At 45.9% G+C, this 24,061-nt stretch overlaps 1 long non-coding RNA gene across 1 annotated transcript in view; it reads left to right on the top strand.

Moving 5' to 3' along the window:
* LOC141926784 (uncharacterized) overlaps positions 1-24,061 on the top strand; it is a 167,886-nt gene that overhangs the window by 99,979 nt on the left and 43,846 nt on the right. Inside the window, exon 3 of the long non-coding RNA XR_012624212.1 lies at positions 7,051-7,150. This is a non-coding gene — a long non-coding RNA (uncharacterized LOC141926784). The remainder of the gene's footprint in view (positions 1-7,050; positions 7,151-24,061) is intronic.

Raw genomic sequence — 24,061 nt, 5'->3', positions numbered from 1 at the left:
AGGGGACACCACAGCATGTCATGGGAAATGTAGTCCGCCACACTCCTCATGCATTGAGAAGATAAGGGTGTGATGCAGAGTTGCATCTCGCATGAAGCATGAATGGCACTTGGGCTTTGAAACATTTTAGTTTTGCCTCCAAAAAATGTTATTCTGAGGGGCAGAAGGAGTTTCTGACCCACTTTCTAACCTGCTGTAGTTGAATGTAGCTATGGTTCGTCATCTCAGCAAGGAATGGGGGAGGTTCACACAGGCATAGCATCTCAGATCTCTGGTTATCCAAGAAATAACAGATAAAAATTATTCATAAGGAACCTAGATGAGAGCAGTCTTGAGAAAGCATTTCATGGAGAATAAGGTTGGAGCTTTGCAGTCTTCTGGGGTCGTCTCCTGTTCGTGAAGAGCAGGGAGAGAGCCTGGTGGTCCTTAGGTGAGGAGCAGAGGAGGTGGGTGCTTCAAGTCTCGAGTCTGGTTTGAAGTTGTCTGGAGGCATCCTTCAGTGGATAAGGGATTTTTGCATGCCTGCTCTGACAAAGGTTGCAGGCTGCTTTGCAGCACAAACAGAAAGTTAGGCTGTGTGCAGAAATTAAAACATAGTAGAGCAGAACCAAACCTTTTGAAGCAGCCAACTCAAGTCAAAGATGCAGCTCTTAGGCCTGGTTGCAGATCCTGACAAGGGGCGTGTGCCTGAAGCCTGGCACTCTCTGGCTTTGGCTGCAGAGTTGTTTCTTTGCTGGGTATATGGCATTTCTCAGGCTGTGTTCTGGGCAGGCCATGCTATATTTAAATACATTTTGCTGGTGAGGGACTAAAGGGCCTCCAGAGTTGTAACTTCCTAAGGGCTATTCTGCGGATTCCTTCCTCTTTTTTTTTTTTTTTGTTTTCCTTGAAAGGAAACTCTCAATCTTCTTAGGAAATAATCCTTTGTTTATGTCATGAAAAAACCTGTGCTCTCCTGGCCGGGAGCATGGAAGAGCCAATAGGAAGAAGTGCCACTTGTGCGTTTTGATACAACCAAGCATGTCTTAAATAAACACTTGTTTATTTTTCTACCTTTCTGTTGAATTGCATCAGTGCCAACACAGAAGGTAAAAGTATCCAGTTCAAAGAAGGCGACTGTAAGCGTAGGCTGACATCCTGTCGTAAATATAGAATTGGCCTCATGACAATGCCTTGCTTGGAAACAATGGGAGCAGGGCTGGGAGAAAGAAATTTGTGAATTAACACAGCCGAGGTAAATGATTAACAGCTGATGAAGGAAGAGAGCTGTGGGCAAGGCTGCCTGCGCTCAGGGGTGCTTCTGAGCTGGCCTTTGCCCCCTTCGCAGAGCTGTGTGGTGTCTCCACTTTGCTCACATGCCATCAGTGATGCCACCCTGGGCATACCGAGAACATGGGAGATTCTTCTATGCCGAACTGCAGAATAGTTTTTCCTCTGCCCTTGTTCAGGCTGGGGCAGAGCAGTAGGTTACATCTACTTTTGCCTTGGTCCTGCGGTACCAACAGGACACCCAGCCTTGGAGCGAGGGCAAGTTTCTGCCCTGCCCAGTACTTAGATCAGCATTTGCAGTGTTTAGAGTTTGCATCAGCAGGGACCAGCCTGGTGAAGCTGCAGCCAAACTGAATCCCTGCCCTTGGGATGGCCCTGGACAAAATCCCCGTGGGCCAGGTGATATCTGCCCTACATCATGTTGCCCTGGGATGGGCAGTGGAGACCCATTTCCACAAGCAGGATGAGAACCTCAGGCACTGCCAAGACAGAAATGGGAAGGTTCATCTCAATAAGCCTTTTCCATGAGGAAATAGAGTCCCAGGCTGATTAGGAGCCTTTGTGATACCTGAGAAAACCTGTTATGAACCAGTCTGTGGCTGCCAGTTTTTCTTGGCTGTGGCTGGGGACCTGACAGAAGTCACCAGCTCCTGTCACCACCAAGGGGGAGCAGACTGGGAGAAGACAGGAGCCACATGCCTCTGTAGCTGGTCTTTGCATTTACAGCACGCTTGTGGGGACTTCTTCATGACCTTTTGGGAACTGATGGCTAAAGTGGGTGCACTCCCATGCGTCAAGGAAAGATTTTCAGTTTGGTGAATCCATTGAATTGAGTTTTTAAAAATCTGCAGAGAGAAGCCTAGTTTAGCTTAGCTTCATAGTTGTTTTTCTTTGATTAACTACAGTTTTTTTGTGACTGTCACGTGCAAAATGATGGCTTGCACTGAGACTACAGCACTCACTTCACTTGTGTCCTAAGCCACCTTTAGCTCCTGGGCTGAGCCAGCAGACCAGTGTCCATAGCGATAGCAAGTGACTGTCACTAGTTTATCTTATCTAGCACACAGAGCATGGCATCCAAGAGTCGAAGCACTGGGTTTTCTTCTTTTCTCTTTCTGTGCAGCATAGGGTGTGCCCCATTTGACCTAAATATTTGTGAAGTTACATCCTTGGGACAGGCTGACAAAAGGTTATAAACTCATTTGTTTTCATCTTTTCCTAAGTCAGGCAGGCTGCAGTGAGGCATGACATCTGCCTCACATGGGGTCCCTCACACCTTCCTCTGACGCATCTGGTGTTGGCCACCATCTGAGACAGGATATTGGGCTAGACGAGCCGTGGACCTGATCCACCCTAACCCCTTCCTTACCCTGGGAGGCTACGGCTGCTGCCGTCTCCTCACCTTCTGTAGGCACAGATCCGTGGGCTCTGGAGGTGCCATTTGAGTTAACAAGCAAATAGCATCACGGGAGATCAGGTGTCAGTTCTGTGTTAGCGGGGGTCTGTACGCTCTTGGGGTTGATCCTCAACTTAGTGAACCACTGTGAATCAGCACAGTGCTGTGGGGGTCAGGATTTTCCCACTGACGTCAATGCCATTAGGTTGCTTTGTACCTGAACCATTAGATGTGCTCATCTTTGGAGGGAGATGGGAAAGAGTATTTTTGAATGTTAGTGGAAGGAAACTAGGCAGTTTAATCCCAGAGGTGAAGTGTGTGACCATAGTAACACCAGTTTTTACCATATCCCCAGTGTTGTATAACAACGGCTGCATTTAATTATGGTTGTGGCACCGTTATTTCTTTTACGAACAGAGAGGCGTGAGGTGCAGTCTCAGTATTTAAGCATAAGGCAGAGCGGAAGGGATTTTTCCACTCCACTCTTCACTTCGACATTGCTCAAATTCCCCAGCCACTTCAAGAGCCTTTCCTAATGTGGGTGCCAGCTGTGCCCACATCTGGACTTCTCTGGGTATGAGACTGGTCCTGTCAGTGTGAAGATGGTTGTGCATGTAGCAGCCCCAGGTGCCGCATGAGGAACATTGCTGTGTCTGTGCTACATTACAGACCCGTGGACTCAGGCAGAAAACTGTGTCTTGTCTTTCACAGTGTATTTTTAAGACGCAGCATCTTTGTTCTCAGCTATAATTGTGCACCGCTCCCTAGCATACTTAGAGGGCTCACTCATGCTGCCCTATCAAGCAATCTCTCATCTCAAAAAGCTGAACGAATCTGCAGCCAAGTGTTTCAGAGTCAGTGCACAGTTTCCATTAAACATCCTGGCTGTGCTGGACTTTTGAGTGCCTGCTCTGAAACGGCACGTTCCCCTGGTTTGTGCGATATCAGTGGGCAGAGGTTTGCGGGGACATTGGGAGGCACATCTTCAGACCTGACAGCTGCTGGGTGGAAGAGAGAGATCCCAAAGTATTCTCGGGAGTGACAGGTGAGTTATTGCAGGAGTCAGTGCAGCCCAGAAGCAGCAACATTGTGCAGGGTATGAGGCTGGTACTGCCTGTGCTAAAGCTGGTGATTTGCAAGGTGTAACCAGCAGTGTTGTGAGCCTGATCCCGCTGTTTGTGTATGCTCTGTTATCAGAGCCTCTCAAATGTTTTCCATCAGCTAATCCTTAACCCTTTGCAGATACAGACCAACCTGGCGTTGGAACCGAGAGCCAGATCAGAAATAAATTCTTCCTATTCTTTCTTTGGAGGCTTTTTGCAATGAGTGCCCCCCCACACCACTAAAAAACAGTGGAAATTATTCAGAAAGAAGCAACAACCAACAGCCCTGTCCTCTCACCCAGGGGATATTTAGCAAGACAAGGACAAAGTATCTGTGGAACAAAACAATTTGAAAAAGCCCCTAGGAGAGGCTCAGAATCCAAAATCAAAGGTGACTTCCTTTGAAAATTGACTAAGTGATTCACTGGCCATTTGAAAAAACTGAGCAGGACTTCTGGAACAGGCTAGAAAAGGCATTTAGGTGCCTGCATATTCTGGTGTCCCTAAGCAGGTCAAACAGAGTTGAGTGCTTGATGGTGTAGAGGCCTTTCCTTGTCTAATTTACAAAGACTCACTGGAAAACTACATGGATATAAGGTTTCTGAGTTCCTGTCCAAGTGTTTGACCGCTCTCAGGGCAAAATTCTTTTCCCTTGTAACTGATCTGGATCTCCCTTGCTGCAACTTGTCCTTTCGCTGTGCATCTTTGAGAGGCTGGGCTTCATCTTCTCTGTTATCACTCATTATGTACTGGAAGCTGCAATTCACCATTGCTGTCTCTGCCCCAGCCTGAGCAAGCCCAGTTCCCTCCTCTTATGCCATGTACTTTGCCCCCCAGACCATCTTGATGGGCAAAGCCAGGCTCACTGTCTCACCCCCCTTAGTCACTGTTTTGTCCTGGGGAGCCCAAAGCTGGATGTAGTTTCCAGACTTGGGCTCTCAAGTGTTGAATACAGTGGAGGAACCATTTCCTTCACCCTGCTGGTTATGCTCTTGCTGTTGCAGCCCAATAGGGAGTTGGACTTTGTCCCTGGAAGGGCACATTGCTGACTGAGACTTAGCTTGTTGCAATGTAATAAATACCCTTCTCTCCCACTGGCAGGCAGATCTACAAAATGTCCCTGACCAACCTCTAGTGAGTCTATATAGGCAACAGGGCCAGATAAGGACTTGAGCAATCCTGTATAGCTTCTGGTTTTTTTTGTACGGCTCCACCTTGCATCCAGTTTCTGATTGACTCTGTCCATCAAAGCCTTGCTTTAAGTGTTTGTCAGCTCAAGCAAAAGCAGCAGCAAAAGCAGAAATGTGTCTGCTCCATGGGATTACTTTCCCAGGATCTTCTGTTCCCTGAACACCAGTTCAGGTCTCTGGGCAATACAACAATCTGGGAGAGGTTTCAAGGGAAACAGTGTCCTTCACGTGTAGTCTTATTTCACTGATCTCAGAAAACAGACTGTTCTTGACCACTTTGATTCCTACTACTCACTCTAGTTGCCAATGAATAAACAGGAACACAGCTAAAGCAAGAAGGCTAGAAAAACTCTTGTGTAAAAGCTTTCCACCCTAAAGAACCTGCTTATTGATAATTGCTTGAAAAAATATATTATTTATTTTGCCTGGGCGGGGTTGGAAGGCTGAATTGCTAGGAGAAGAGGAAGAGTTGGTGGGGACTGTCAAAGCATTACTGTTATGTCCTGAATCTACAGCCAGATCCCCAGCTGCTGAGCACCACTGCGACTCCATTGACTAACTGCAGACAATGTCCTGGGGTCCAGCAATGTATGAAGGGCAGAAGGAGAGCTAGATATTTTGCTCTTGTGTTTCAGAGGGTCGTTTTTGGGTTGTCTGAAGGCCATTCATGTCATTCCTTCTGCTTCTGGCCAGCTGCTCTGTCCTAATTCTGTGCCTGGGATACACAAGACTCTTCCTTTGCTCTTTGGCCTCAGCCCTGTGCCCGCTTCCAGCTGTGCTCTACTACCATGTCTGGTGGTACTGCAAATAGAAGTCCCACCACCCATCCCCACCAACACCATGGAGCCCACAGTCCCAGCAGGGCCACGCTGTGACCTCAAATCACCTATGCCAGCGGGAGGGTGAGGTTGTGTGTATGAGCCAACCAGGTGGCTCTCGACCTAAGCCCTGAACTTTTGCACCATGCTAAGGGGAAGGTGGGTGATTTGGGGGCTGTGAGAAGCCTGAGAATATAGCAGCATTCCTGTATCCAGACTAGGTGGGGCAGCGACAAGGGGATATTAGCTCTCCCTAGCAGTCAGTGTCTGAAACTTCCTTGTATTGTTTGTCCAATGCTAAGAGTTTCCCCCCAATGCTAAAAATAGCTTTTTGTTTGTAAGTTCACTTTGCATTCAAGCTTCCTCTCCTGGTTTTCTCAAGAGGTTCCTTGATATCTTTAAATTTGCTTTAACCACAAGAACAAAAGGCAGCAAAAGTCTCCCTGTGTGAAGATGGAGAGGTTTTCACCTCAGACAGAGAGAGGGGGAGGCAGTTTTTAATATCTTCTCATATTTAGTGCAGGTTTGACTGGTGAGAGCAAGCATCATGTTCAGCCTTTATTCCCTTTACCCAGTAAAAGCAGAAAGGGAATGCATTGTCCTCCTGGGATCCCAGGGAATAGTTGGCAGTAATACCATACAGTGAAAAAATGTTGTTCTCAAAAATACTCGAGCAAGCACCAAGCAACAGCAATCACTGTGCCTCTTAGCTCTAGCCCTTGGCAGCTGTTATCTGGACCAGATGTTGTCTTAAGTAAAAGGGAGATGCTGTTTTCTGGGGCAGAGGGATATATTTTTTTTCTGACATTATTGCTCGATGGATTTCTTTTAAAAATAATGCCTTGTAGAATGTTAATAAATAGCTGTTTATTTTGACAGCAGTGTCAAGAGCATGCTAATGTGTTATTGTTTGTACTGTGGACACTTAAGACATATAAAGGGAGTTTGTGTTGCTGGTTCCAGGGAAGCAGGAGGGTTTTGCTAGTGGTGGACCTGGTCCAGAGAATGTGCATTACATACGGGTGTTTATATCTTGCTCCGTCTCTGAGTTCATTTGGTTGATGAAAGGTTGTTTGCTAGTACTCTAGGAGCTGGCAGGATGGTATTTATACTATTGTCAATTCTGATAAAAGTTTCAGATGTTACAAAAGTTCTTAGCTTAGATCAGAAAAAAAAAAATTAATTAAATCTAGATTTCTTCTAAATTTGTGTTCAGAAGTAGTCTGCCTTGTGGGCCTTTGAATCTGGACTGATCTACTCGGTTTCTATTGCAGTGACTCCGATTTGAAACCAGGCAATTCTGCAGTAGACGCCAGCCTAGCCACAGCGGTGTGGAGCTTAACGTGGCATGTGGAAAACCAGACGGTACATCAGGTAAGGCAGCTCATGCAGTAGTTCCTGTTGGTATACAGCAATGTAGGTGTGTCTGAGAACTCGTGCTTCCTCCAGGTAGATCCCAAAACTCAAATCCTGGGTGTAAGTGTAAAATGACGGGGCTAGAAAAGCCCTTCTAAAAAGTCATCTCCACCTTCTCTCAGCTGTGGAGCTAGACCAGCTCTACCCACATCAATCCTGGCTCACAGCTGGTGATGGAGACACTGCAGCCTACCCAGGCTTTCTGGCAGTCCTGTACTATGCTCACTGCCTAGAAAGTTTCCTCCAAGGTATAATCAAAGCCTTTCTGGCTTCAGTTTACTTCTTATTGAAACTACAGTGGATGTGATGATACTGCAGCACGAATACTCAGGTCTCCTAGAAATATTACACCTCTTCTGACTGCCTTTAGCTAGCAAATAGTGCAGTGCAACCCTTTCTAGGGTACAACACTATTTCATTATCTATAACATACACAGGAAGGGAAACTAGATCTGTGAAACTGAGCCCTTTATTCATACAAAAAAAAGTCCTGAAGACATGTGAATACCAGTTCCTTGGTGAAGGAATATATTCTCAAATCGACGCTCCTGCTGGTGCAAGTGCACAGGGCGTGGTTGAATCATCTTCAGCTCTCTGAGGATACACCCCAAAGATACCATGCGTTACAGCAGTAGGAAAGGTTGCATTTCTTTGCCTTTGTGACATATTATGCATTGAAACAATACTTCCTCTGGAAAGGTCGTGGCACTGAGTCATGCAGCAAGCCTTATCAACAAGTAGGCATATTATATATGAAATGTTAGCGCTCATACGTGTGAGAATGTTTCTTAAGACAGCATCTGAATTTATGTAGTGTTAGTAATAGGTAGATACATTTTCCGCTAGCAACAACTGTAATAAAATCAGATTGCAACTGAGACTAAATGCTAAATTGAATCATAAAAATAAAATGAAAATGAAGTGCTGGTGGACTCCCATCTAAATCAGATTCAATTAAAGAAACTGTTGAGGCCAAAATTACTCTTGAAGCAATTGTGAAGGACAGGTCCATAATATCATCTCTGAGTCAACATTCAAATTAATTACTAGCCCTTAGAGGGAACGAATTCACACAAAGGAAGGGCCTTTTCAGCTGGTGTTTCTGAATTATTCTGCCTGTCTACATGGAGAGTCTCAGGTTAGTTTGGGCTGTTTGGCGCCAGTGCAAGACTGTAGCCGGGGAGGGTGTGCAGCAGAGCCTGCTGAGATCCCTTGAGTCCTTTCAGTGCTGGGTGCTCTGCTCACTTCCAGGACAAAGCTCACCACAACATGGTGGGAACAGAAGTTTTCTGCTCCAGATAATCATGAAAAAAAAGGGTGCTGAGAGCAAATGATCTTTAGTCCATCTGGCACATGTGGCTTAGGGATGGGGGTATCTTTACACTGGATGCTGTTCCCACTAAACATGTTTTTGCCTGGGCTCCTACCAGTGCCTTGAAATGAGTGATCTCTGGCTTCTACAGGAGCAGTGTCTTAATGAATTGATGTTTTAAAACATTAATTTTTATTCAGGTGGGAATCTGCCGGGATTTTTTCTTTGAGCTCTTATTTGGCATTTTCTTGCAGTTGTAGTTATGTAAAATGTCTGGTCAGGAATTTTCTGACTGGGTTTTTGTAATCAGAAAATGTTAATCTAGGATAACCTGTCTGTGTTTGCATGTACGAGGGTCAGTTCAGTAAATCTCCCAGTCCTGAAAACGTTTCCAAGTGGTTTCAAAAATGGAAAGCATGAGGTCTGGATTTTTTTTTACAACTTTATCTTGCTTTGCTGTTGTCTGCAGCCTTAAAACCAGAATGAATATTTCAGTTGATTCATGCTGTTGCCCCTCTTGAGATGATCCCTTTGCAAGGATTTTGAAGCTCTGATTTTCCATTCCATCTCAGGGCAGTAAAGCACTCCCCTGACTCTGGTCTTATGTGAGTATAAACATTTACTGGAGCTTTCTGACAACTCAGTCAGAGTTCCAGTTAGGTGGAGGAAGACCTCACTGTAGGGACGTCTCAGCTGGCTATGCTGCCGTTTACCACTGTGTTTTTCCTGCATTTCTGGTTGTCAGAGTCACAGCAGTTCTGCACACTTTCAGACATTTTTTACCCCTGGAATAGAGTAGTGGCCCCTCTTTCCGGTAGAACACCTGCCCTTTTCCTTTTAACCAGGCTCTTTGTCATGAAGCCTAAAACTGGTTTTGATGGACCTAATCTGGCAGGAGGCCATGGGAGCAAAACCAGGAAAAAGTAAAAAAGCTAAGATGTGATGTACTGGGGTATCCTGGCTTTACCTGTCCCATAAAATCTTCAACAACTGTTCAGTTACCAGAGAACAGAAACATATATAGAGAATAGCAGACCACTTACAAATAACAGTGGAGTTTGGGGGGACAGGAGTAGAAGGGAAGCAAAAGAATGAGGGAGATGAAACCATCCATGAAAAGGCTTTGCTAACCTAGACATGTTTGAATTAAGCCAGACATTTCCTTGGAGGCAATTTTTTTCCAGAGAGCCACAACTCCTCTGTGTAACCTGTGTGACAGATGCCAGCTGAAGTGACTGTTTCCTCTGGAGGAAATTGTTTACTTTCAGTGAAGGCCTGGGTATGTTCTTCCTTGCTCTGTATGCCAGCACATGCTAACGATTAAAGCAGTGGACAATACAAAGACTTCCTGGGCAGAAATTCTTCCCTGTTTCCACGGAGCCCATACACTGTCCTGGGTGATGGTGCAGCTTGCCACAAAGCAGCCAGCAAGATTGCATATGCATTCAGGCTCAACCCAAGAAGAGAAACATCACTGTTGGACTGGTACCTTGCAAAGGGAATTTGGTGTTGGGAGCTTTCTGGGTTGCATGTCTGCACCCTGTCGAAGTTGGTGGCCACGAGGTCAGACACATCTGTGTGTGCTGATGCCCACGCTGCTGTCCCAGAGCTCTGTGGAGGGAGAAGGACACCGCTGCGTTATCCAGCAGCGTTAATGATTCGGGTCATGCAGACCATTCCGGGGAAGAAAGATGAACTTGCATTTTTCTCCAGTGATGATGGTGATGTCATGATATGGTAAACAAAGTATTTAATCTTTTCTCCTTTTCTTTGCTCGGTTCCAGGAGCTAGTCAGGGTTTTCTGCCAGAAAGCTGACTTTTCTCCTGGCTGAGGCTCGAGGGCCCATCAGTGCTGAAATATCACTGGAATGTTCTGTCCTGCAGATACAAGGGAACAAAAACCTCTCCGGAGGAGGAAACACTAGCCCAAGAGCTACAGGCTTTGTTTCTGTACCTGTCACAGTTATTTATTATTTCAGGCAACTTCTGAATTTATGTAGTGCTCCTGAAAAGTGGTGCTGAGCCTCAAGTAAGTAGATGAACAGACTCTCAGCACCTCCCTGTTCATTTTGGCCAGCAAATAGAAAGCACTGTGATGGAACAGAAGGTATAGCACCCGAAATTACTAGGTCATGTAGCAACAGCTAGTGATGCTTTTAACTCCTCCTGGTACAACTTTGAAAGCAGCTGTTTTGGGGGCTGAATATAAAGGCAGTTTGTTTGCAATTAGTTTTTGTTGGCTTTGCCAAAATGCCTTGTCCAAACAAAACCATGTGTGAGTGTGTTCATGCACACACAGTGCTCATACACACGTGCACACGTGCTCACACACATACACACGTATGTTCTGGCATAAGCCCACTCCAAAATATCATTATTCCTCTCAGTTTGGTACAACACAGTTGCTCCCCAAGTATCCTGCTTGGGTTTGGGTACCACGGTCCTTCTCTTTCCTGTCACAAAAGCTGTATTTTCAGAGTACTTTTCCCACCAGTAACACAAACATCAGAAGAGATGGGACGAGGTCCAGGCTGGTGCCCTCTGCTCCTGCTACACACCCTCTCCTGGCTCTGCTCCCTCGCTTCTTCCTCCTCGCTCTCTGCTTGCTGTCGGTGCTTCGGGATAAAGTGACTCAGCAGAGAACGACAGAGAGCGAGGCTGACTCAGATGCAGCCGTTAGTGCTCAGGAAAGGGCTCAGACTTCTTGGAACCTCCATTTAGTATCTTCTAACTATTCCTAATATGGCCTTGAATCGATTTCTTGGTTTTATGGAAACTGCGTGTGGCACTAGGCTGGGTGAAACAGGAGGCTCAGGACAACAGTGGAGTTCGTTGTGAGTCAGATGTGAGTACGAAGAATGGATGTGGACCCATGGGACTTCTGCACTGCAGGGTTGTGGAGGCCTCGAGACCCATAAACGCTCTGCGAAATATTCCCAGTGTAGGTCTCCATCCCATCTACAGAACCAGCCTTTATCTTCCCAGCAGTTCCCCGTTACAGGGGGCATTTGTAAGCAGGAGATCAGGTGCAGAAATACTGGGGTTGTGGTGCTTCTTGTGAGGTTGCGAGGTGCAGGAGGAATCCGGGAGTTGCTGAGGGATGAATCCCAAATACGTGCACATTTCCTCGCTGTGTTTGCTGGCAGCTGTGGATGTGCTGCTATCCATCAGAGAGGTGTGAGAATACCAGAGACCAGCCCCTCTTCTGAGTCAGATGATTCTGAGATGGGGAATCTTGTTTTCATAAAATTCTCTGAAATTGGCCCTGACAAGTGCAGTATGGCCAGGAAAACTGTCTACTTGTACATCTTCATGTCTTCTGCTTCTGAATGTGCAACAGGCATGTTAAAGATGGGGGTTTTGGTCAAAGCCTCTGTGTGTTTGTGCTTAGGATGGAGAAGCTGAAGCTGATTATACCTCACAGCATTTTTTCATAGCTGCAAAGTAACAAAAAGAACTATATTTCTCTGTCAAGTATATATGACAGCACTAATTCATCCTTGGGTACCTCCTCAGTCTTGTGCTGGGTCAGTGGCTGGATTTTTACTGTCAAATTCAGACCTTCTCCAAACACATACCTTGGATAGAAGAAGTTAATTTAACTTGCTGTTCTGCATCTAGGCAAGTGATTTGTCCACATCGTAATTCCCCTAAGTAGGTCCTAATTCCCTTCAGGCCTTTGGCATTGCCCAGCTTGCCATGTGTGTGTGGGGTTTTCCCTGCTGCCTGCTCTGTCTGGCAGGGGTGGGGGGCAGCAGATGGTGCTGTCGGACCATCACTGAGTTTCTTCTGACCGTGCAAGCGACTGGCAGTTTTGGGGAGAAACGCAGTCTTGGGCACACTACGCTGTGGTTTATTTTGGAGGAGGCTGTTGGAAGCAGCAAAGTGGTTTCTTCTCTGCTTTAATCTCAGTGGTTAATAATCAGGTCTGGGGCAGAGTTGTTCCCTGAGAAATATGGTTTGCCCTAATGTTTTCAGAAAGCACTGATGGCCGACACACAGACTGCGACCCTCTTCCCTCGAGAACTTGTGCGTACAGCGTGAGATAAATGTCCCCAGATCTACAGGGCCCATTCTGCTGAAAAGCAACAGTCTGTTGTATGATAGAAGAAGCTGTGTGGTTAAGAAAGGAGAGCTGTTTTGTTGGAATAATGTCATATTAAAGTAACCCTTCCCTTTCAGTAGTTTTTAATTATGTAACAGAAACTAAAGTAGAAAGTCAAGGGGAGTGAGAAAAACCTCCAGAAGATATTTTGAGTGGGTTGGGCCTTTCAAACTCAAGATGAAACGGGGCCGGGGTGGGAAGTCTGAAAAACTCAGACTGCAAAACCCCCTGGAATTTATTAACCAAAACCATTTTTTTTCCCAGGAAAAACACAGTTAAAAACATTAAACTGTATTGAATAAGAGCCTCTCAGTCAGCCAAAAGCATGAAATGAACCCTGTGATGCTATTTGAAGTATGTAGGTGGCATGCGTACAAACTTCTATTTACCTTTATACTCTAGTGAGTTTATAAAACAATTAAGAGGTGTGCTAGAAATAATGAGATGAAACATGGTAAATGGGTAAAAAAGCTGAAATTGTTTAAAAAAAAAAAAGAAAAAAAAAAGAAAAAAAAAAGATATGTAAGCAAAGGAATGGGTCCCTGTTGAAAACTGATGGAAGCTCCATCATTTGGATCATTTGAAACCGGGCTGCACACTTCACTAAAAAATATACTAAGGGAAACAGCTGTAGGTATGTTCCCCCAGGGAGGGGCAAGATGACCTAATATATCTTCTTAATTTCATTTCTAATTTCTATGCTTCAAATCATGTAGACAAACCTTGAAATATAACCTACAGTCTGCTAATTCCTTCCTTTCTTCCTGTCTAGAGAGAGATGTTGAGTTGAAGGCGGTTGCCCAACATTTCTGACTATTATTTTTAGCCTGGTTTCCTAAGGAAATGAAGCTAATGTGAACATAGTGTCACTGTGTCTGCGTGCCAGTCCCTTCCTTCTCTTTCCTCTTCCCCCAGGAAGTTCTTGGCCAAATTTCAGCAAAACTTAGGATAGGGCTGGGGACTAAGAAAATGTTACAGTTCTTCAGGATTTAAGGGTAGAGGAAGTTTATGTAGCATCATTAGACATGAGACTGCATTGAAAGTTAACCTGGATTTGGCATCCAAAAGTTCATAGTGATCTCAGCCCAGGAACACGAGCCCGAGGAAACTGGTGGCCTTCTGACAAGGCAGATACGGGTTAGCTCAGATGTTGATGGAGATGGACCATTTGGCTGGAGTAACTGGCACGGCAGCTTCTTACTGGTTGCAGACCTGCAGCCGCTTTTGGGTGGCTGCCTCTGCTGTGCTAATGCTTTCCTTCCTGTTTTTATTGTCTCTCTGGGGTGTGCTGGGGTGAACCGCTGACAACGGGGCTCTGCCACATGGCCTTCAGGCCAGAAAGCAGACCTTCTTGGTTCTCACAGGAGGGTTTTTTTCCCCTAAGTCCTCCTTTGAAGTCCCCTCGCCCCACGCCCGAGGAAGCTGATGTCATCGGAGGATGGGAGGCCATGGCTGCTCTCGGCCAGTTCCCACCTTCAGAGGAAGGAAATTCCTTGGGGCAGTGCTGTTTATCTGTTGGCCCCCAGAGAGCCAGACCGAGAAATGATGTGGCTTTCTAAAAGCCGTGGATTTTAGATTTCCCCCTCACCTCCCCGCTCTTGCTGGGCTTTCATTGTGCAGGTGGCTGCCTGGGGACAGCTCATTGATTGCAATGTCAGAAAGCTGAAGCCTGGCGCCTTAATTACTTTTACACCTTGCTTGTGGAATTCGCTCCGCAGAAACTCAAAGCCTCATGCAAGCTAGTTTCTGTGGACTGATTAAGGAAGAAAAGCCCAACAAACAGCCCCCCCCCCCCCCCAGGATTAGTGAGGGCAGTGAGCCAATGCAGCTCTGCAAGAAGGAAAAGGTGGGACTTGCTGCTCCAGAGGATGCGAAGGAAGGGGCCCTGGCCACAGCCTTGAAGCCCTGTTGAACAGAGAACTGAAATCACCCGTTGTGTTGGAGAGGACTGCAGTGGTCAGAGCAAGAAGGATGGAGGGTGTCTCAGACCATCCTACCTGAGGATACTTACAGGTTACTTACTCAGGGCTGTAGAGGAGGGCAGGGGAGAGAAATGCTTCTTGCCCCAAGAGGTGCCTATTTACAGCAAGTGGCAGTATATACCTGACATGGGGTCGTTCAGATAAACCTTCCCTGTAAGATAGCTCTGGCCCTGGCTCTGGCTCTGGCTGGGTGGCAGTCAGCCACACAATTACAGCAGGTAGAAGCCAGCCTGTGAGAGTACATTAGGGTCACATTAGCCAAACATTAGGCCCAGTAGCAGCAGGAGGGAAAGGTGGATCACACAGCCTGAATATGCCCAGCGTACCTTGTTTGCAGCCTCCAGGTAAAACCAGAGAGACCCTGTTTTGATTCTAGGTTAAAAGAAACATTTTCTGCCTTGCATCATCCCCAGAGCATGGTGTAGCTATGACCTTGGATAACCATCTCACAACCCGCTGTGCCCACAACAGGCAGGACCAAACCCCTTGAGGTCCAATTATAAACCCCCCACATGACGCAGCAGCTTGCTGTTGATGCAGGCAGTGGGTCATGCCAGAAGCCCAGGAGTGACTGCATGTTATCTCAGAATGACCCTCTGGCTGGGGGTCATCTCCAACAAGAAAATCTCTTTGTAGCCAAGAGGGTGTGTGTCAGGCAGGAATGTGCTGTCCGATGGGCCAGCCTCTGGCTTAGAGCAGCCAGAGCTTTCCCCCTCACCACACTGTGTCTTGGCATCCTTTTAGATATTGAATAGTCTGATCCTTCTTTTAGCCTTCCTCTATCCCAGGTAGAGGCTTCAGAGAATTCAACATTAGGTCTTTCCTCTCCAGCAGGAGAAATGTGCTGACACACAGATATCACCGAACTGGCAACCTACGCTGGAAACACAGTTATTCGAGCCAAGAGGTTTCTTTTGCTGGTGTAGTTTATCAGAGCTACCCAAACAAAATTAGCTATACTAGAAAGAAAAAAAAAAATCCCTTCTTTTGTAGCACTGCATCCACACCAGGGCTTTTTGTTGGCATAGCTCTCTCTCTTGTAGAGATGATGTATTTGTTTTTTCACACTCCTAGCTGATGTAATTAGGCTTGCAAAACTTCCTTGTGTAGACTAGCCCTAGCAGAAAAGGGGTCAGCTTGCTTCAGGAGCACTTCCATGCACCAGTGAGAATTGCTGTTGTCTTGAGGTAGTATATTACATGTGTTCTCCACCATTGTAAAAGATTTCCCACAGTGCAGAGAAAAAGAGCAACCCTAAAAACTCTGTTTTGTCCAGTCATTTTTGTTGATCCATTATACCTTGCAGGGGTGTGTGTATGTAGACCTTGTTTACAAATTGCCGTAGCATAGAGATTCAGTCATTGGGATTTATTTGCATTTATTCAGGCAGATGAAGAAATGTGGAAAAAGAATACCATAACCTAATGATTGTGCCTGTTTCAATCTGTTAATTGGATATGTCATGTAAAAAAATCAGGACCAATTTGTTGTTCTAAGGAGTGTTGAATCAATGTGTTTAAATTATACACTGCTGTTCATCCTGAGCAAGTTGTATAAGTAGAGATTTTTAGTCCCTTTGCTGAAGTGCAAGTACTGCTGAGGAGAAATGGAGCAGTGGCTGGTGAAGACTCATAATAGTTCACATCAGCAAGGGAAGAAGAGTCATGTCCGGGACCAGTGTGTTTGCGAAAGGGGTTGTCACTTTGTGTAAGGGACAAAAAGTACCACAGGAGGATGCCATTAATGGTGACAAGCAGACATGACCCTAGGGTGAGAAGCCAGCATATAAACTGCAGTGTTTCTGGTCTGTGAATAAAGATGTCCTTTCTGTGAAAGGTGTCAAGAAGTCACTGTCCCCATATGCTGGAAGCCCTGGTTGGATGCCCTTTACTCAGTTGCGTGACTTGAGCTGAGGTTTTCTGGCCGGTGAAAATAGTTGACTCCAGTCAGAGCCCTCCAACCACCTCACAGGATGGCCCAGGTTGTCACTCCCACCCCTTCATTCCTCCTTTCCTTTTGTGAGACCAAGCAGCCCCATGAAGGCCACCAGCGAGGGCTCTGAGGACAACCACTGGCACTCCATGCTGAGCAGCATCAAGCCTAGAAGCTATTGTCTGGCTTTGAAGCTGAGTGGTCAGCCTTTGTATACTGAGATAGAAAGATTATTTAGATAACGTGCTACTGGATGGAAAAAGTTTATCTCCCCCTCCACAGACATAGTTTCAGACTAACTAAATTATGCTCAGCATGGGTATTTAGGCTCAGTTCTACAATATAGCATTGCACCCTGAGGAATGGTGCCTCCCAGTTTGTTGTGATATTAATCTTGGAAGCAAAACAAAATCCTTTACAAAAGATCAATTTAGTGCATCTCCTTTGTCTTGGCAGAAAACAAATTGGAGCTGCAACATCTGTTTTTCTGAAGGGATAGTACTTTTCCACTCTTGGTTTTCTCTGGCAGCTGCGTGCCGCCTGAAAGGCTGAAGTCAAGTACTTGTCAGTGGTACCTCTGGCACTGAGCAGGATAATGGGCCTTAGAGATGAGCTTAATATTTCAAAGCACTGAGCAGATTTTAATTATCTTTGCCATTATTGCCCTTAGCCCACCAACGAGTGTGGATAAGCTGTGGGGAGAAATACTGAATCATGCAAACACTTTCATTTAGCAGAAAAAAGCGTTGTTAGAAGTAGTGGCTGAAAGAAGAATCCCAAAAAATTCGAATGGGAAATTAAACTTGAATGCTCAATAGGGATAGGAATTACAAGGGGGAAAATACCAAGGGGAGTGCTGGCTTTTCTCCATCTCTTGATGTTTCAGATGAAGATAAGTTGTTCTTCTGTAAGAGATGGAGAGATATATATTGGTCAAACATAAGCAGTTGGCCTCGATTCAGGCACAACTGAGTGAAATTAAAGGGGGTTTTGATATAGAGAAGCCAGACCAGACTCTTCTTTGTAAGAGCTTTAAGCTCTATAAATCCATGATGTTAACTATTTTCCCTACTTTATCTGAGGAAAAACCCAAACTGGCAGGTGATACAAGTTGCCCAAGGCCATATAAGAAATTAATGGCAGCATCAGGAATATAACTCAAGATTTCCTGGCTTTCTGCCCAGTTCTCTAGTTATGCAGCCCCGCGAGATGCTGATGCTTCAGGGGAGAGGCTGAACGACTCACTGCCTGCTCCTCCCCACTGCAGCCAGCTGCCGGGCCCCCACTCAGGCTGCCTGCACCCCTTGCTTGGTGCTGCCACCATTGCCCAGCACCTGAACGTGAATTTTCCACCAACATTCAGGCTCTGAAGGCTGGAGCAGGGACTTCAGACTCTTCCTTGTGCTGGGAAGCATAGGCTGACCTTCTCCTCCCCGCGGGGTCACTGCCCAGCATCCTTGGGGCACTCCTACATTTGCCTACAGGAATTGCAGGAACAGGCAAAGGTCACAGCCAGGATAAGGGACGCTGCTGGGGAAAGTGAAAGGGTGAAGGAAGGTGTCCCCATGCAGGTTCAGATATGGCCAAACTGAAGTCATGATGCAAAAAAGGAAGAAGGGCCTGAGAGTGGCAGTGGTAAGAGCCCTGAACCTGTGTCAGCAAATTGGTTCAGTATATCCTTAAAAACACATCCTGCTGAATCCCGTTAAACACGTTCTTCATGCCGCACAGGGGCTAAGGGCTTAACTGAACCAAAGCTTGCATAAATGGAGGGCTGTGCATCATTAAATATATTATTTTTAAAAAGTCACCTGTAATAGAGTAGATAAGATCAGCTATTTCCTCAGTATATCTAGAAATAAAATATTTTTTTCCAAGACAAATAAAATTCCAACCGTAAGAAAAAATCCACCAGGAAACAGTGTATCCGGAAATTAGACAGACAGGGTATTTTTGTGCTTTTGAGCTGATTTGACCCAGCAATACCAATTTGCCAGCCCAAATGCTTCAGTTCAGCATGGCTGTCTGATTTAGCTGCTGTGCTGGTTGGGAAGTGACTACAATGTTTTAATCCTGGTGGAAACATTTCAGCAATAAGTGATGTAAATGTTGACTGTGGTTTTTCACTAGGATATCTGATATGCAGCCAGTCCCACAAACTTTTAGCTCTCTTTATACTACCTAAAAGTTTATGAGCACAAGCTCATGTCTTTTTATGGAAGTTATTCATGCATATGTGCGAGTAGGTCTTTACCTTAATATATTACCTTTGGATTTTTTAGGTTGAAAGTAATGTAAGATGTTATCAGATGGATCTCATCTCCTGTGTTGTGCTGGGACTGTGTTCATACAAAGAAGGCAGCTTTTCTGTCCTGCTGGGGTGAGAGCCAATCCCAAATCCAAACAGGAATTTGTATCTTTTTAATGGTTATATCAAGTCATGAACCTTTGAACAGGGTCCTTCAAAGGTTTCTTTCAAGCACTTTCTTTGAAATGCAATTCTCCCCTTCCCTTTTTCCTTGAAGTTGCTATTCCAAGGTACCTCTAATCTTCAGCAGCTGATAAGAGCAGTCACAGGGGAATTGCCAGAGGGGATCTCCGGCACACAGGCACCTGTGCGAGCAGCAGGTGTGACAACCTGGAGTCCCACTCAGGGCTGGAAAGTCCTGCTCTGTCCCTGTTGTGCAAAGGGAAGAAGAAGGCTCGCAGCTCTTAGCAGGGTAAGACAGACCCCTGGTGCTCTCTCCTGCTCACTCATCTCTATGGTCTGCCCCAAAACATTCAAATTCCTGGTGGAGGCTCCCAGATGATGACATTTTAGTAAAAGATATTTGAGGATTTTCTTGTTCTTTATAGGATTCTTTAGGTGTGGAAGAAGGTCTCGTTCCTGAATGGTGGGGAAGGTGAGAACAGGTGTCAGGGGCTAGTGTGTGGTGGTGGAAGGGCTCAGCATTGCAAACTGGGCAGGAGACAGGGCAGATGGGGCATGTGAGGTCAGGAGGAGCCTGCTTGAACACAATCCTAGTCCCTTACACTTTTGATGAATTCTGTCTAACCCATTACCTAACTGCTAAGAGAAACTAGACCTGTGGAAGTGGAGGATTACTGATTCTTCGGGTTAATCGTGCAGATCCATGGAGATGTATCTCCATGGCACTGCTGAGCTGCAGTGTCCCAGGCTGGAAGAGGGCAGCATATCCTCACAGGTCAGGAAATGCTGTCTTGGGCTGGAAGCTGCAAAATGAAATTGGACAAAGAAGCTATTGAAGGCCCCTGTTTCTCAATCCTTTTGGAGAAAAAGCGACAGCTTTCTGTAAGCCAGTTATTCAGCAAGAGGGTGGTCAGTCTTTTTTTTTTTTTTTGCTTTTTTAATTTAAAAATCAGGCAGAAAAAGCCAGTGAGATACTGCCTGAAACTGCTGTAATGGAAACGGAGAGCTGGTAGCTTGTGGTTGCTGTGTTCACTCTGAAGCCTCTGTCAAGTCATTTTTCTTTTCCCTACCATCCCTACAAACCAGGCTCGAAGGGGAAGACATAAAATCCTTTTATAAAATAATGAAACAGACACAACACTGTGACATGGATATGGTGAAATTCCAGCAGACATGGAGTGGGGAGGGCTATGTGACTGTGAACCTACCCAGCCACACGGTGGGAATGGCACCATGGAAATCCATGGCTACCCAGGGACCACAGCATGGAGATCCAAAAACTTCAATGCTGGGGCATCGCTTTCTTGGCAGCCTCCAGCAGCCGTAGCCTGTGGAAAGTGGTGACAGGGATTTTTCTCTGGTGCCATGTTATGATGGCTCCAGCACCACAGTCCAGCCTGTTATGCCCATCACTGTCTTCTGCTCCCATCAGCTCTTTGGGAGACAGTGCTCTCAGCCACAGCAGTAATATATTCTGAGTTAAAAACCCTCCATCATTCTGATGGAAGTTTCCTGGCTTGAATTCCCCACATTTTCACTGATGTGAGGTGGGTGAGGCCTCCAAGAAGAGTCCAAAGAGACACAGCAGAAACCCACAGACTGGGGCCAGCTAGGGCATGAGAAGGCAGATAGCTCTGAAATGGGCCCTGCTGCTGGAAAACTCACGGCTTGGAGCTATTGCCTTTCTAAGTGGAAAACTATTCATTCGAGCAATAAATTAATGGACCTGATAGAAGAGATTGTCTGTCAGTGCAGGCAATGAAATATAAATGGAAATATAAGTGGCATCAGCTGGGCAAGGGCAAACTTCCAAATCTAGACCTGAACTTTTCAGGTTCAAGAAAGAGCCTTTACTCCAGTTGTATTTGAAAAATAAAAGAAGCACTGGCTCATCTGGAAGGATGCTCTTCACTTCATCTGCAAGCAAATGCTTCCCTAAGGAAAAAGTGGATTTTGCCACATCAGGAAAGGGAAAAGACCTTCTGATTATGGATATCCTTGGAGGAATGCTCTGAGCACTCCCTGCACTTCTCCTTGTGGCCCAGGCAATAGTTCTTGCAGGTGGCCACAGGACCAGGCACACCGAGCAAGGGGAGCGGGACATGGCTTGGGCGGCACACTGCTATGGGCAGCGAAGGAGAGGGAGGTGTGGGGGTACCTGCAGCCAGCCCTACCGCATCCTGCCAAAGGGACCCCTCTTATTTTAGGGAGCAGGGTGCTGAAATCACCCATGGCTTCAGTGGTGAAAAGTAAAGCTAAAATGACAGAGAGGACGTGTCATTTTTGTGTTGATGCTGTCACTATCAGTTGGAGTTCCATTTGTTGATAGTTTATAAATTAAACTAGTCTTTTTCTAATTTGTCTTAAACCAGGATTTGCCAAACTGCTTGAAAAATGTCCTGAACTTGTCTGATCTTGATTGTTTCTGTGTGAATCCACTGGAGCTCTCATCTGCTTGTTGGATGTCTGGAGACAAAAGAAAAGGAATGGCTTGGAGTGTGGGGAAGTCACATTTCCCATTCTTGGGTGCCACTGAAGCTTGAAATGAGTTGTATTGTTTTATGACAAAATAGCTTCTTATCCTTTACCCATCCCAAGCCACGCTTCCCCAGTTCTTGATGGAATAACCAGACGTGTCATGGGCCAAATAAGGGTCAAAGCATTACCTTTTCTTTCAAACAACACTGCCTCGACCCTGTTGTGTTCAGTGTTTTCATTTATTGCTCTTGAAGCTGAAACACATTCCAGATGTGATTTGCAAGGGCTCCTGCAAGGTCACAGCCAAGTCGAGGTGCTCTGGCTGGCCTACAGTGACCCCAAGGTGTCCTAGGGTGGGGGGCCCTGCTCACTGCTGCTGGCCTGGTCGGGGGGGTTGTTGCTGCAAATAAATCCTGACTTCTCCTTTGCCAAGAGGGGCTTCTCTGTCTTCCTGGGAGAGAGGAATGTGGGCGTTTGCAGGCACTTCTGCCATCACCTGCTTCATTCCTTGATGAGTGTGCTGAAGGCAGAGGGTGGACAAAAGGTGCCTGTCCCTGGGACAGCACAAGAATGGAAGTTTGTGCCTTGGGGAAGGGACAGCAGACAAGATAAATGAGGTCTGCAGTCCTGAGGGGAAGCATTTATAAACCATAGCGAGGTTCTTGTATTGTATTTCTGGGCAGGATTTTTTTTCTTAGATGAATGAAATAAAGTAAAGAAAGAAATTACTTCCTTGATGATATCATTCACCTCTCAATCCTTTAAGCTCACCAGACCTAAGTAACGACACTGGTGTCTATTAAAAATAAATGGCTGTTTTTTCTGCTACTGTTCCCTCAGGACAAATTCAGGCTTAAAGCATAAAGACAACATAAATTCCCTTCTTCAATGTGAGCATACTAATAGCCTGATTTTCAAAGGTCCAAGTGCAAACAGGAGCAGGTACCGCGGAAAACCCCGCTGCAGATTCCTACTCCTAGAAACACTTATGCAGATGTCATTTCAGCCAGGCTCCTGGTGTGCACAGAGCTGTCACATCCCTGACTGTTTGTGGGACTGAGGTTTAATCCCTCAACAGCAGCTTTAAGGGTAAGGTGTATTTTAGCTGTGTTAACTACTCAAGCTGCTGGGTGGATAAGCAGAGTCCTCTGCTGCAGGTTGAGGTTTCTGAGACCTGCCTAATTAGGCTTCCCTGTCCACACTTGTCAGGCGGGGCAGAGATGCGCTGAGCTGTGCAGGTTGTCAGCCTCTTCTCGGAGGACCTGCCAGAGAAACTATTTCTGTAGCTCTGGTATCCAAACAATGGAACAGGTTTGTAGGAAACCAAGCACACTGTGGTTAGTTAAGTATTTAAGATACCTTGCAGGATTTTTTCTTCCAAGAATTTGTCCACTTGCCCTTTGAACGCATGTAAATGTATTTTTTCCTACAACATCCTGTAGCAAGTCATCCCACCACTTCCCCACGTGCTGTGTGCTGAGCTGTCTCTGTTTTTCTGATCTGAATCTGCCACATGGAAGCCCCCTGTAATATCACTGTTTTCATACTGGAAGATGGTCATAAGTTCCAAGTTTGGGGCTAGATGACAAAATCTGGGGTAAATTCTGCACACGTAAGTCATAGCTGGAGATTTTTTTCTGATGGTCATGCTGCATCATCAGCTTGGTGGGCTGAATAGAGGAATATGTGAGTAACTTCTGTGATCTAGTAGCATTCATACTCCCCAATACAGTTTTAATTTCTTTAGTCTCACAGCAATCTCCAGCTGAAAAAAAACCCTACAGTCCAAGAAGTAGCTCTGGTTGCTCTGAGTAACCCATCTCCAGAGTCCAGGGTCAGGAGAACATCTGGCCATAGCCAGTGACTGGAGACAAATCCTGTCCAAATACTTGGCCATCCCAATCTGTTTTTTCTTTTACCTATGAATCATATCCTCATTCCCATGAAACTGCTTTTTTCTTCTCTTTTTTCAAACTGGTCCTGTCTTTGGTGCATTGAAATGTGACACAGAAACACAGCACTGGTGGTGCTGGAGGAGGTTGCCTGGATGATTCCTTGGCAATGGTCAGCGATGAGGCCACCACCCATGTGCTGTGCAACCAAGGACCGTGGGCTCCTCCTTGGGAGACTCCTGGGCTTTGCTAGCAGTGAGGCACTTCTGGGTTTTAACCTCTTGGGTCTTTTCCATCTCCGTCTCACCTCTCCCCTACCCCCTCAGGATTGCTCCCTGCAGCACATTTGCGAGTTCGCTGCACAGTTAAGGGTTGAAATGACCCAAGTGATTGGGAGTGGGGAACTGCTGCGGCCTCTCAGGAGTGAAATATGGCTTTGTGTCTGCAAAGAGCTTAAAGCTGCTCCCCAGCAAGAGCAACGGAAGGAAATGCCCTGTAGCTAAGTTTCATTTCGGTGTACAGTATGAGAACATGTGCAACCTATTACAATAAAGCTCTTGCTGGAAAATGCCTAACCTATGCACTGTAAAACCTAATTAAGGGATTCCTTAAAAAACAAAGTTACCAACCAGTATCAAGGAGTGGATAATGAGAGGCTGCTTTGTGTAATCCAACCCTTTATCTTTAGGCCTTCAGGGTGTCCGTGGCCAGGGTCTGTCCCCTTGTTGTTGCTGAGG

The sequence above is a fragment of the Strix aluco genome, chromosome 8 (assembly GCF_031877795.1).
Source record: "Strix aluco isolate bStrAlu1 chromosome 8, bStrAlu1.hap1, whole genome shotgun sequence".
In the NCBI taxonomy this organism is placed as follows: Eukaryota; Metazoa; Chordata; class Aves; order Strigiformes; family Strigidae; genus Strix; species Strix aluco.
Note: the sequence above shows the minus strand (reverse complement) of the source record. Positions and strands in the feature narration are given on the sequence as shown.